Source organism: Grammomys surdaster, unplaced genomic scaffold (genome assembly GCF_004785775.1).
Source record: "Grammomys surdaster isolate TR1022 unplaced genomic scaffold, NIH_TR_1.0 126059, whole genome shotgun sequence".
NCBI classification, from domain to species: Eukaryota; Metazoa; Chordata; class Mammalia; order Rodentia; family Muridae; genus Grammomys; species Grammomys surdaster.
This window is the reverse complement of record NW_021620869.1, coordinates 492,101-504,093: the sequence shown is the minus strand read 5'-3', so window position 1 is coordinate 504,093 and position 11,993 is coordinate 492,101. Positions and strand designations below refer to the sequence as shown.

The window sequence follows — 11,993 nt, the reverse complement described above, 5'->3', positions numbered from 1 at the left end:
TTCTGAGTGTCTAGATTCATCTCATGAGTGCTCTCAAGAGTGTTCTGTTCTGCTCCTGCCTTATGACACTGGACAGGGGGTCACCTCGGGCATGGTCCCCCTCCTCCTTAACTGCACCCTGCCAGACAGGTGATCATCCCAGGCTAACTTACTGTCAGGGCCCCATTGCACCAGTCTGATGGTTTTCTTAGGCTCACTCCTTGCCCAGCCTATCCTAATGTTCCCTGTCAAAGGTAGTCAGTCTGTCTTGGGCTCACTCCTGCTCCGGACTGGTGGTCCCAGGCAGGGTTCTTTTAGTCTACAGCTTTTCAGCTTGCTTCTCATCCTGGGAACGCATCCAGACCTGCCTGGCACCGGAGTGGAAGTCATTTCAGGCAAGCTCTTTGTCTGGGCTACCTGGCATCAGACCTGTGGTCATTTCAGGCTATCTCCTCCCCCATTTTTAAAAGAATGTTAAGTTACTAACCATTCAGATGTTCATAGGTCAGAGCATTTAGCATAGACATAACCTCTCTTCTTGCTGCCACCTACAGATGCACATGGACACATTTTCAACAAGTATGATGATGATGATGATGATGATGATGAGTAGTAGTAGTAGTAGTAGTTGTTGTTGTTGTTGCCTAGTCCTGGCTGTTTGAAATTTTTTCTAGTCTTGTAGTCTGTATTCGTTTGTTTCTCTTTATAATATAAGGATATACCCCATCAAATCTTTTGCTTTCAGCTGCCAGATAGCAGAGGAACTATAATAGATTGTATGTACATTTCATGCATCTAAGGACTGTGAATTGCTTTTAAACAAAGAAACACATGTTAATTACTATATCTTCCATTCAAAAACGAATGGTTAAATTATCTACCTTTCTAATGCAAAGAGTATATCAGCATTTGTAGGCATAAAGTTATGGTGCATTATTTAAAGATTTTTTTTTTATTAGTTAAGTACTGATTTCTCTTCCCCCACATCTGGTTGCCACCTGGACATGCCATTGTAATGCTTATTCTAAGGATCTTTGGTTTCAATGTTGTGTAAACATTCTTCCCCACTTATTCTCCGAATTGTTAGCAAAACTGAGCAGCCAGTGGCTGAGCAGTGCAGAGAATAGGGCTGGACTTCGCATTCCAGCCAAGGAAAGAGTAGCGAGAGCAGACAGAGAGGAGTCACCACAAGGAGAAGGTTGAGAGACCCTATGAGAACACATTTGGAGCAGAAAGGGCTAGATCATTATTAAAATGTGGGGAACTCAGGAATCTTGGCTGGTAGGTAGCCAGATTAGTTTAGAGGAATTGAATAGATTAATAACTGCTCAGCTACTGTGCTATAAGTCTATTAAATAAATCTTATCGTCTCAGTTTCATTTACTTGGGAGCTAGCTGGGATGGGGAAAGATTATCACTTTTAAAATTGTACTAACAAGCATTTTGTTCAGCAAAATATGTCACAATATGTGCTTAAATTATATATATATATATATATATATATATATATATATATATATAACAAAAAAGAGAATACATTTGTATTATAAACTTTATAGTTTTCAAGCTGAAGCTCTTTTAGTAAGCTTCTACATTAGTAGGTTTCCACGATCCTTTTCAAAAGGCTTTTGTAATGCTTTTATAGTTCAAAAGGCTATTGATAATACTACCCTCTACATCCTGATGACAAACGACTTCACACCACTTACTTATATCATAAAATATAGAGGAATGTGGTTGGTTGTCAACTGGACACATCACCCCTAGTGGGTAAGTTTTATAGTGCTGGGGGATATTATACATGCTATCAGAGAAGAAAAGTAATTGTTAATCTCACCCAACTGTGAATGCTGTGAGCTATAATAATGATCTTCCATGAAAGGTATGTCTTCTTCCTAAATAGAAGCATGACTCTTATGGGAGTAACCAACTGCCTTTGATTGGATTTAAGGCCCTCTTCACATTATCAGACCCACACCTGACACTGTTAGTGAGGCCAAGAACCTGAAACTAGACTAGTCACAGAACCAAGAGAAAAAAATGTATTACTATTATTCTGCTAAATGAACATAGTGATAAAATGCCTTCTAATTATATTGTTAGTATATCTGTTCATGACTTATTCCTCATTAGAGAAGCTTCTCCTTGCATAGAAACCCACAACTTGACAATGTGCAGAGAGTAAGAATCTTTGGAGCATTCAACCTGAATGAGATGTCTATATTATACCCCTCATATGATGTCTTAGGTACCAATGTGGAAACAGGGAAATAGAAAGATTATGAGGGCTAGAGGTGATTAACAATTTCAACAGAAACATGTTATCTAGACACAACAGGGCAGATGTATATACAAACTCACAGAGACTGTGGCAACATGCACAGAAGCTGTAAAAATCCCAGGCAGCGAAAAAAAGTGATAATTGGGTTCCATGCCTGTCCAAAGTGCTGTTTGTGATCTATTTTTTAAATTTATTTTTATTGGTTGTTTATTTACATTTCAAATGTTATCCCCTTTCCTGGTCTACTTTCCAAAAACTCCCTATCCCATGCACCCTCCCCATGCCTCCATGAGGGTGCTTCCTGACCCTCCCACCTACTTCTGTCCCACAACCCTAGCATTTCCCTATGTTGGGGCAACAAGCTTTCCAAAGAACAAGGGCTTCCCCTCCCTTTGATGCCAGACAAGACCATCTTCTGCTACATACTCAATTGGAGCCATGGGTCCCTCCATGTGTGCTCTTTGGTTGGTGATATAGTCCCTGGGAACTCTGAGGGTTTCTGGTTGATTAGTATTTGTTGTTCTTCCTACAGAGTTGCAAATCCTTTCAGTTCCTTCAGTCCTTCCCTTAGCTTCTCCACTGGGGTTCCTGTGCTCAGTCCAGGTTGGCTGCAAGCATTTGCATCTGTATAGGTAAGGCTATGGCAGAGCCTCTTAGGAGACATCCGTATCAGGCTCCAGTCAGCAAGTACTTCTTTTTTTTTTACTTTTATTTTTATTGGATATTTTATTTACATTTCATATGTTATCCCCTTACCCCATCCCCCACCCACACGGGAATCCCCCATCCCCTTACCCCTCCTCCTTCTTCTCCATGGATGTAACCCCCTCCTACCCTCCCCACTCCCACTTCCCCACCCTCAAAATTCCCACCCCCTGGGGCGTCCAGCCTTCATGAGGTCAAGGATCTCATCTTCCACCTGTGCCCAGCAGGGCCCTCCACTCTTACATATTCAGCTGAAGCCCTGGATCCCTCCATAAGTGCTCCCAGGCTGGTGGTTAGGACCCTGGGAGCTGTGGTTGGTTGGTATTGTTGCTCTCCTCATGGTGCCACAAACCCTTTCAGCTCCTTCAGTCCTCACTCTAACTCCTCCATTGAGAACCTCATGATCAGTTCAATGGCTAGTTGTGAGCATCTGCCTCTGAATATGTCAGACTCTTGAAGGCCTCTGAGGAGACATCCATGTCAGCCCCTTATCAGCATGTACTTCCTGACTTCCACATCAGCATCTACCTTTGGTGACTGCACATGGGATGGATACTCAGGTGGAAAGGTCTTCAAATGGCCCCTCCTTCAGTTTCTGTCCCTCACTTTGTCTTCATATTTGCTTCCTTGAGTATTTTGTTGCTCCTTCTAAGAAGAACTGAATCACCCTCACTTGGTCTTCCTTTTTTATGAGCTTCATGTGGCCTGTGAGTTGCATCTTGGGCATCAGCAAGTACTTCTTGACATCAGCAATAGTGACTGAGTTCAGTGGCTGCATATGGGATGAATCCCCAGGTGGGGCAAGTCTCTAGATGGCCTTTTCTTCATTGTCTGCTCCACTCTTTGGGGTCTATTGAAAATAAAAGAAAGTTTTATTTCAATCAGATTTCTTCAATAGAATGATAATGGGTAGGTATATGAACCACACTCCAGGGCAGACAGCATGCTCTGAAGTAGTTGGCCAACACAAGTGAGTTTATATGGTTTGTTGGTGTTGGTTACTTTTTGAAGACAAAAAGAACTTGACATTGAGTGGGTAGTGAGGTAGATGATGGCATCTGGGAGGAGGTAGGGGGAGAAAAAATATGCTTAAAATATATTGTATGAAAGTCTCAAAGAGTAAAAACTCTTCCAAAACAATAATAATATAATTATCTTGCAATAAAGAAAACAAAATTATCTAATATACTTAAAGATTTATTGTGTGTGTGAGTGTGTGAGTGTGTGTGTGTGTGTGCATTTCTCCCTTGTTCATATGATTTCTTTTATTTCTCTTCCTTGACTCATTACTATAGTTAGAAACTCTACTAGGATGTAAAAACATTAACATTATCTTCTTTCCATTGTGTATGATTATAAAAAAGTAAAATGTGTGTGACCAATTTGAGGGGCTTCTTTCAACTCCTTGGTTTATGAAGACATTAGCATTATTAAAAGATACCCAAAGCATGATGCAAAAGACAGAAGAAGAAACAGTAACCCCCAAATCTTCATTCCATCAGTTGTCAGTATCAATATGAGCATTGTGTATGTAATATGCTTTAAGCCTAGAAAAGATTAAAATCTGAATATATTATTGCTGGAATTGATTAATGAAATCATAAATTTTAGATACTCATGTTTCCGTATCTGTGTATTTCTCTCTCTCTCTCTCTCTCTCTCTCTCTCTCTCTCTCTCTCTCTCTCTGTGTGTGTGTGTGTGTGTGTGTGTGCATGAGCGGGAGAAACAGAGAGAGACAGAAAGAGACACAGAGACAGAGACATAGACTCTTGTGGTTTATTTTTATTGTGTTTTGTTTGTTTGTTTGCCTATTTCTTAAAGGGAGTGAGGGAGACAGAAAGGTTGTGGAGTTATGTGGGTTAAGGCATGAGAGGCATCTGGGAATAGTTTGGGGAAGAGAAATAACAGTCAGAATATATTATATATTAAAAACCTGTTCAATAAAAGTCAAAACAAAAATGTAAGGTAAGAATTATTCATTATTTTAAAATAATTATGATTATAAAATGTAATTCTCCCCCAAAATGTCATGTACTACCATAATAAGAATTTTCTCTACTATATAAATTTTAATTTATCTATGTATTTAATTTATGTATTGAAATTTGATAATCTAGTGGTGAAGAATAATTCAGTTACTTTTTACTTATGTCTCCTGAATCATGTTTATTAAATTCATTGATTAAGTAACAAAAGAAATATATGCTTCACTATCAGAACATATTTAAGTACACTAGAGATACAAATATTCTAATAGGTAATTATGATTTTTCTCATCCAATTTAAATTGGTATGTATTAAGAAAACAATTGAAAAAAGTTATGGAAGTTATCAAACATTGTTTATATTAGACAAGAGTAATAAGTTTCCATATATACCTCTAATGGATAGAATGTCATAAAAGTCTTTAGGCAATACAGATGTATAATAAAGAAGCAAAGAGAAATTAATGAGGATTAAATCAAAACAGAAGATCTTCACATTGGTCTGTGGAAGGCAGATTAAATTTTCACTCTAGGGATGCACATATGTTTACAGCAATCAGAGTAGCTGAAGCCATCCGTGTGGCATCGTGAGTTCACTTGCACTGTGAACATGAGCACTCTAGCAGAGCAGCCATCAGAGTAGCTGAAGCCATCCGTGTGGCATCGTGAGCTCACTTGCACTGTGAACATGAGCACTCTAGCAGAGCTCACTTTTAAAGTCCTTTTAGTCGCTTCCCTATATTAGAGGTTATAAAAACCAAGGCACTCTTTTGACATCTCATTTCAAAAATAACAAATTTGTCATTAAACCAGAGCTATGAATTCAAGCTTATTGACATCTCTATTGGCACTACAGCCTGAGAAGCTATAAATATTACTTACATTCTTATTACTACCTTCAAAGTTCAACTCAGAAGAACAATAAATCACTCTTGGTTCTTTAAAAAATATCACAAAATGGGCAAGAAGGATTTATAGGATACTCTACATAATGAAAGATCGAGTTTTAATAGATCTCTGGGTTTATACTTAATTTAATTTTATTAACTTTGTCTAAATTTTAGTTTTTCAATAGGTTAAAAACAAGCTTGAAAACTTGTTTCAGTGCTCTTCATATTCATACTCCACATGCACAAGTGTAAGTAGAACAATCTAGGAATTGGAAATATGCAGATTTTTCAGGACAAGAAGATAATATCCCTAATAATATGCTTATTTTGTTTAGCATCAGATTGGATCTGGATTCTTCTACATGGCATCTAATGTTTTATTACTTATTTCGATCAATAACCCTTCTGTATTTTACAAAGGATCTCATTATGCAGCATAGTCTAATTTTTAACCTATTAAGTAGCTAAGGCCTCTGCTGTACAGCCTTCCAGCCTCTGTGCGCTAGGAATGTAGGTGTGATTCACCATGCTTGTCAAAGACACAATAAACTTTACTGAAAAGTGTACACATCCGTTTACCTAAGGGGAAAGAGTGAGAACACAGCACTTTAGCATGGATGTAAAAGTACCTTCAAAATCTGTAAATGAAAATTAAATACAAAATCGTGATTTCTAAAAGAAAAAGAAGAAATTTCTTGCTAAAAGAAGGCAAATTTTATTCTCAACAGATAGCATATATTTTAAGCCAGTAAATTTAACTTAATCTTACAATCTAATCATATCTGTATTTCTTTATCCTTAAATATCTGCCTGGAGTTTGTAGAGGGTTGTGGATATGCTCTCAGTTTGGCCTATAGTTCTTTATGTGAGGTTGAGGAATAGTCTTTCTTTTTTGGTCCATCAACTTAGTTCCATTCATGTTGGGCAGTTATGCTGATGGGAATTTTAAGGATGTAGTTTATAACATTACTAGGAGACACGATATCACAGAAAAATTCATGGTCCTTTGGCTACTCCAATCCTTCTATGGCTCTTTCACAGTGTATCCTTGCTTTGAATGCAGAAATATTTCCTAGATATATCCATTGGGTCCACAAATATGCATTTTTATTTGACTTGGTTTGGTTTTTTGTAATGGTCTCTCTGTTGCAAAGTTTCTTTAATGGAGGATGAGAGAGATTATATTGGTTTAGTCAATTCGTGGATGTAGATTTGCCTCCAATAACTATGATTTCATTAGCTTCGAGTAATTATCTAGGTGTTCAGTACCAGGCATGGTTTCCCTCAGGTTGAGCAGGTCTTACATCCAATTATTGAGTTTTTGGCTTCTGTTAAGGTATGTGTGCTACTACTGCACCCTTAAGGGTCATATTGCTATGCTGGTAATCAATTTTGTTCACACATATCAGAGCTGGCTGGACTATTGATTTCTTCCCTCTTTTGGAAACTTGCATGATGCCTTCTAGGACCATAAAAGCTAGTTCTCAGGGAGAAGGCCTTAAGGCCAGTTCCAGCTTAGAGATCTCTATACCCTGTTTCTGTAGTCTATGGTGTCTTCAGAAATAGGAAGTCATATTTTACGTCTAAGAGTAACCAAGGGTAACAGCAATAGCTTGTATGTTTTGGGAGTCTCTTAGGCAGCCCTGTCTATGGAAGAGTTTGACTATGTCATTGAATTTGGATTCTTCTATCTCATCTCTACCTATAATTTGAAGTCGTATTTGTGTATAGTGTCCCACTTTTCTGAGTGTTCTTTTTTTGTGTTTTGTTTAAAAGTATTTCATGTTCTTTGCTTGTTTGGTCCAAACCTTCTATTTTATCTTCAAGACCTGATATTCTGTGTTCAGCTTAGGTCATTCTACTTTTATGGCTTTCCTTTGAGTTTTCCATTTGAGTTATTAGGTTTTTCAATCTGTTGTTTGAATTACATTTTCAGGATTATCTTTGTCATTTCTAACAGTCTTAAATTTGTTTTTTCTTGAGCATCATTCAGACAGTTAGTCTTAAGATTTTGATTTCATTGAGTCTTTTGTTTCTTCTTTAAACTTCTTGAATTATTTGAAGTTTTATTTTTTTTTAAATTACATATCCAAGAGTTCATTTAGGAAATTCTCATTGACATTTTTCCAGGACTGCTAGGTTTTAAATAGAAGATATTGACTTGATCATTCATATTGTTTATATTCTTTCAATGAGATCTTGACATGTGCACTTCCTTTATAAGCTCCATGATTGCTATAGAACAGGGGGGAAAGCATAGAAGGTATTGGGGTGTGTTGTGTCTAGAGTTTGGGAATGGCTTTGGTGGAATTAAGTCATGTTGCCAAAAGGTACTGTGAGATATATAAACATCCTGTTCTAAGTTTAGAGTATGGTGGTATTTGTTCCTGTGTGGGAACGTTGCATGTGACATAGGGGAGATCTTCGTCTTGGAGTATAGGTAGAGATAATTCTAGCACAAGCTGAGTTCCTTTGACGTAAAGACAAAGAATGACAGATTTGGCTGGTGGATCCAGGCTAAATGTTTTGAAGTGTAGAAAATGCATGGATAGGAAGGTCAGTGGTACTTACCAGGCCAGACCTACGGAAAGGATTCAGGAAGGATGTCTGCATTTTTAGTAAGAGAGTGGAGATGGCCCTAAAGGACCTTAATGAGGTTGAATGTAGGAGAGTTTCTGGAAGAGTCTTAAAGTTTGGCTATAGCACAGACTAGTTTGGTCACACCAAGCTACCAGTGTTGCAAAGGGATTTTCATTTCTCAGTTATCAATTAGTGTTACACAAAATTAAATTAAATTGCCAAAAGATATGCTGATTTCAAGATTTTACTTATTTTATTTTAATTGTATGTGCTTACCTGTGTATGTATCTATGGTTACTATGTGCATATAGATGCCAGAATAGGGGGTTGGAGCACCTTGGAGTGTAATTACCTGTGCTGCCTGATATGGGTAGTGGAAATTTATTGGGTGCTGAGAACCAAACTATATCCTCTGCAGAAAGATATTATGCTCTAAACCTTTGAGCCATTTCTCCAGCCTCTCGAAAATGCATTTTGGCCACATAGCATGAACATGCCCCTCTACCTTTCTGCATGACTCCCATAACTTTGAGAATATTGACTAACAAATTACTCATTGGTGTAAGAAAGACGTCCACTGTTAATAACAAGATAATCACTTGTTTACCTGCTCACACTTCTACTCTCCCTTCTTCTATCAATAAAGATGTTCTCGTAGGGTTTCCGATTCACATGGCTTACATCCTTCTGAGTGGTTCTCAATAGACATTTACAAGTTCTGCTTTCTAATAAAGATCTGTTACCTGGAGAATAGGTTTCTCTGTGTATAACTGAGGATATTTCTGTAGTGTTGTCACTTCCTCTGGGAACTGTCTTCAAAGTCTGAATTTCTTCTTCCAGATTGCTTAAGAAAGCATGGGCCTTCATATAATATAGTTCTTGTGTTCATTACTCAGCCGTTCAAAACACACTTACTCTCTGACCTTTTGATAAGGTACTTCTGAAGCCAAAATGTATTATTTTTTTCTTATTGCTGAAAAGATTTTAATAAAACTAACATAGATACATTTTTGTTACTGATAATTTAGTTTTAACCTATGTTTTAGTTTGTATAGTGAAATATCTGCGGCTGGCTAAAATCTCAGTCTAGAGATCCCAGACTAGGTGGCATTTGTCCAAATGTTCCAATAGCCAGAGTTGCAGGTGTGACACACTGCACTTGCCAGAAAATGATTTTAAATGGCAAATTATCATTTTCATAAAATGTTATACTGCCTTATAATGGATGCTAAAATTCTCTAGGTGTCAAATACTGTGCCTTGTGAGTGTTACTAATGTATTAGTAGATGGAATCAGTATAAATAGTGAACTAATGTATACATCAAGTCTATAATGTGTGTTGTGAATGGGTTTGTTTCACTTAAATCGCTTAAAGATAAGTTAAAGTTCTGACTCTCTGTACCTATGTGTACGACATTATTTGAAAATGAGGCCGTTAAGATACAACTTGGACACACTGTTTCCAGAAGTATTTGGACATCCAACAACTGTCATCCTTACAGGAAGATAGATCTCAGGAGGAAGAGATGCAAAGACAGCAGTATATTGTTACAAAAAAATGTGATATAGTCTTAAGTCAAGAAATGCCAAGTACAGATGGCACCAACCAGTAAAATGGGATGTTCAAATGAGAATGCTTTCCAATAAATCTCTGCACACACTGTGATAAGAGCTTTAGCCACAGGAAATGGCAAAAAGTAAATTTTTATTTTGAAAGATTTGTTTTTATAGCATATTTGATTTAATTGCTCTAGAAATTAATATGATAGACTTCCTTTAGGAGATAGTATAGGCATTTGTCTACATGATTCCACTTCTATGAAATTTTGTCTTCTTTTTAGTCATTTTGTGAAATTGAAATTGTTTTTATGCATTCTATGTATAGCACTTAAGTGTAAGTTTGAGTGAATTTGTTTTATTTTAAATGTATGAGGAAGCACTAAGTATAACTTTGTATGTCATAAAATATTCTGTCTTGCAATTCAGAACTTTAACTAGCATTTAGAATTTCACATGTTGATTTTCTGTCATATTTAGTTTGCTCAGACTAGTAATTTCCATTTTAAAGGTCAATAACCATTCATTTCAAGATAAAGTTTTCTCTGTGTTATTTTCAGTGGATCACAAAGATTTTGATTAACTTCTCGATGTAGATTTTAAATAATAATTTAATTAAATTAAAGGTTATCAGGAAAGAGCCAAATATCCAATTAGATGTATAAAAATCATCTATTCCTTTACAAAATAATACTGCACTACAAATAGTTACTGAATTTCCTACAAGATTAGTAGAATAGTAAAAATGTACTTTCCATCTAGATTATCACTATTAAGCTGCTGTAATAGCTCATGACTTGAAAGAAGCAATTACTTCTGAATGTTTAATTTGAGGATGAAGCTTGCCATTCCGAGCATTATGCTTGTAGCTGCAGTTCTAAGACTTGCTTCCCTGAAACAGAGAAAATTTGGGGAAAAGGGGCAAAATTAGCACATATGCAAGCAATGTGTAGGTAAAAGGTTAAGAAATGAGTAGGCAGTAGGTAATGTCTAGTCATAATTTGTTAGTAAAAATGATGTGATCACACTCAAAATGTGAACAAATCATTGACATATAATCACAACACATATCAAAATTGTCATCAATTGTTTCTCATAATTTATTCATTTAATATATTCTTGATAGAAATTTAAAATTATTTTCTTTAAGTAGCATTCACTGTGACGAATATCAGTAAAATATTTTTACTTATATTTACCTTGCATTCAGCTTATACTATTTTATCAAGAGTCGCATCTCACTATTCTCTTTTGTGCCACCTGACCACAGATTGCTCTTTCCCTAATTAAATACATGGAAAAACAATTAATAAAAATAAGAGGTCAAGAATTTGAAAAAGAGAAAGACTATATATCTGTGGTTGGAGAGAAAAAAGGGGAAGGGAAAATGATATACCTAAATAGTAATTGCAAATATTAAAATAAATATTTTTAAAAACTATATCTGGTTAAGTCTATAAGTACTTATGCAGCTTTTCCTGAAGTGATAGTTTAGCATTATTCCATCATCATGTGATAAGATAAAAGATGTTATTTTGATTCCTTTTTATTTTCTAAGACTTTCTTTTGGGCTTACAATACTTTTTGTTTTCAGAATGTTCCATGGGCTACTAGGAAGTGTGCATACTTTGTAAATATTAAAAAAAAGAAGGGATAAATATAACCAATGATATTTGAAAATGACATAGGCAACATATTATTTTAAAAATTTTCATATATGTATATAGATAATGGAATATTTATGTATATATATGTATATACACATACACATACACATACACATACATATACATATACATATATATGCTTAAAGGAATTACACTACAAGGAATCATGATGTTTTCCTAAAGAGTTTAGGCATTATCTAACAAAACCCCCAGTATCAGGCACTGAAAACCTCTAATGATTTGTTGGTCCAATGAATGCAATGCTCTTCCAAAACTTTACTCTTTCAATAAAACATAGTAAAAATACTGACAGCAGTCCAAAAATTTAAAAAAAAAAAGAAAAGAAAG

At 36.0% G+C, this 11,993-nt stretch overlaps 1 pseudogene; it reads right to left on the bottom strand.

Annotated features, from left to right (window-relative positions):
• Positions 1-449: 449 nt before the first annotated feature.
• LOC114610822 lies at positions 450-540 on the bottom strand (annotated as a pseudogene).
• Positions 541-11,993: the final 11,453 nt, after the last annotated feature.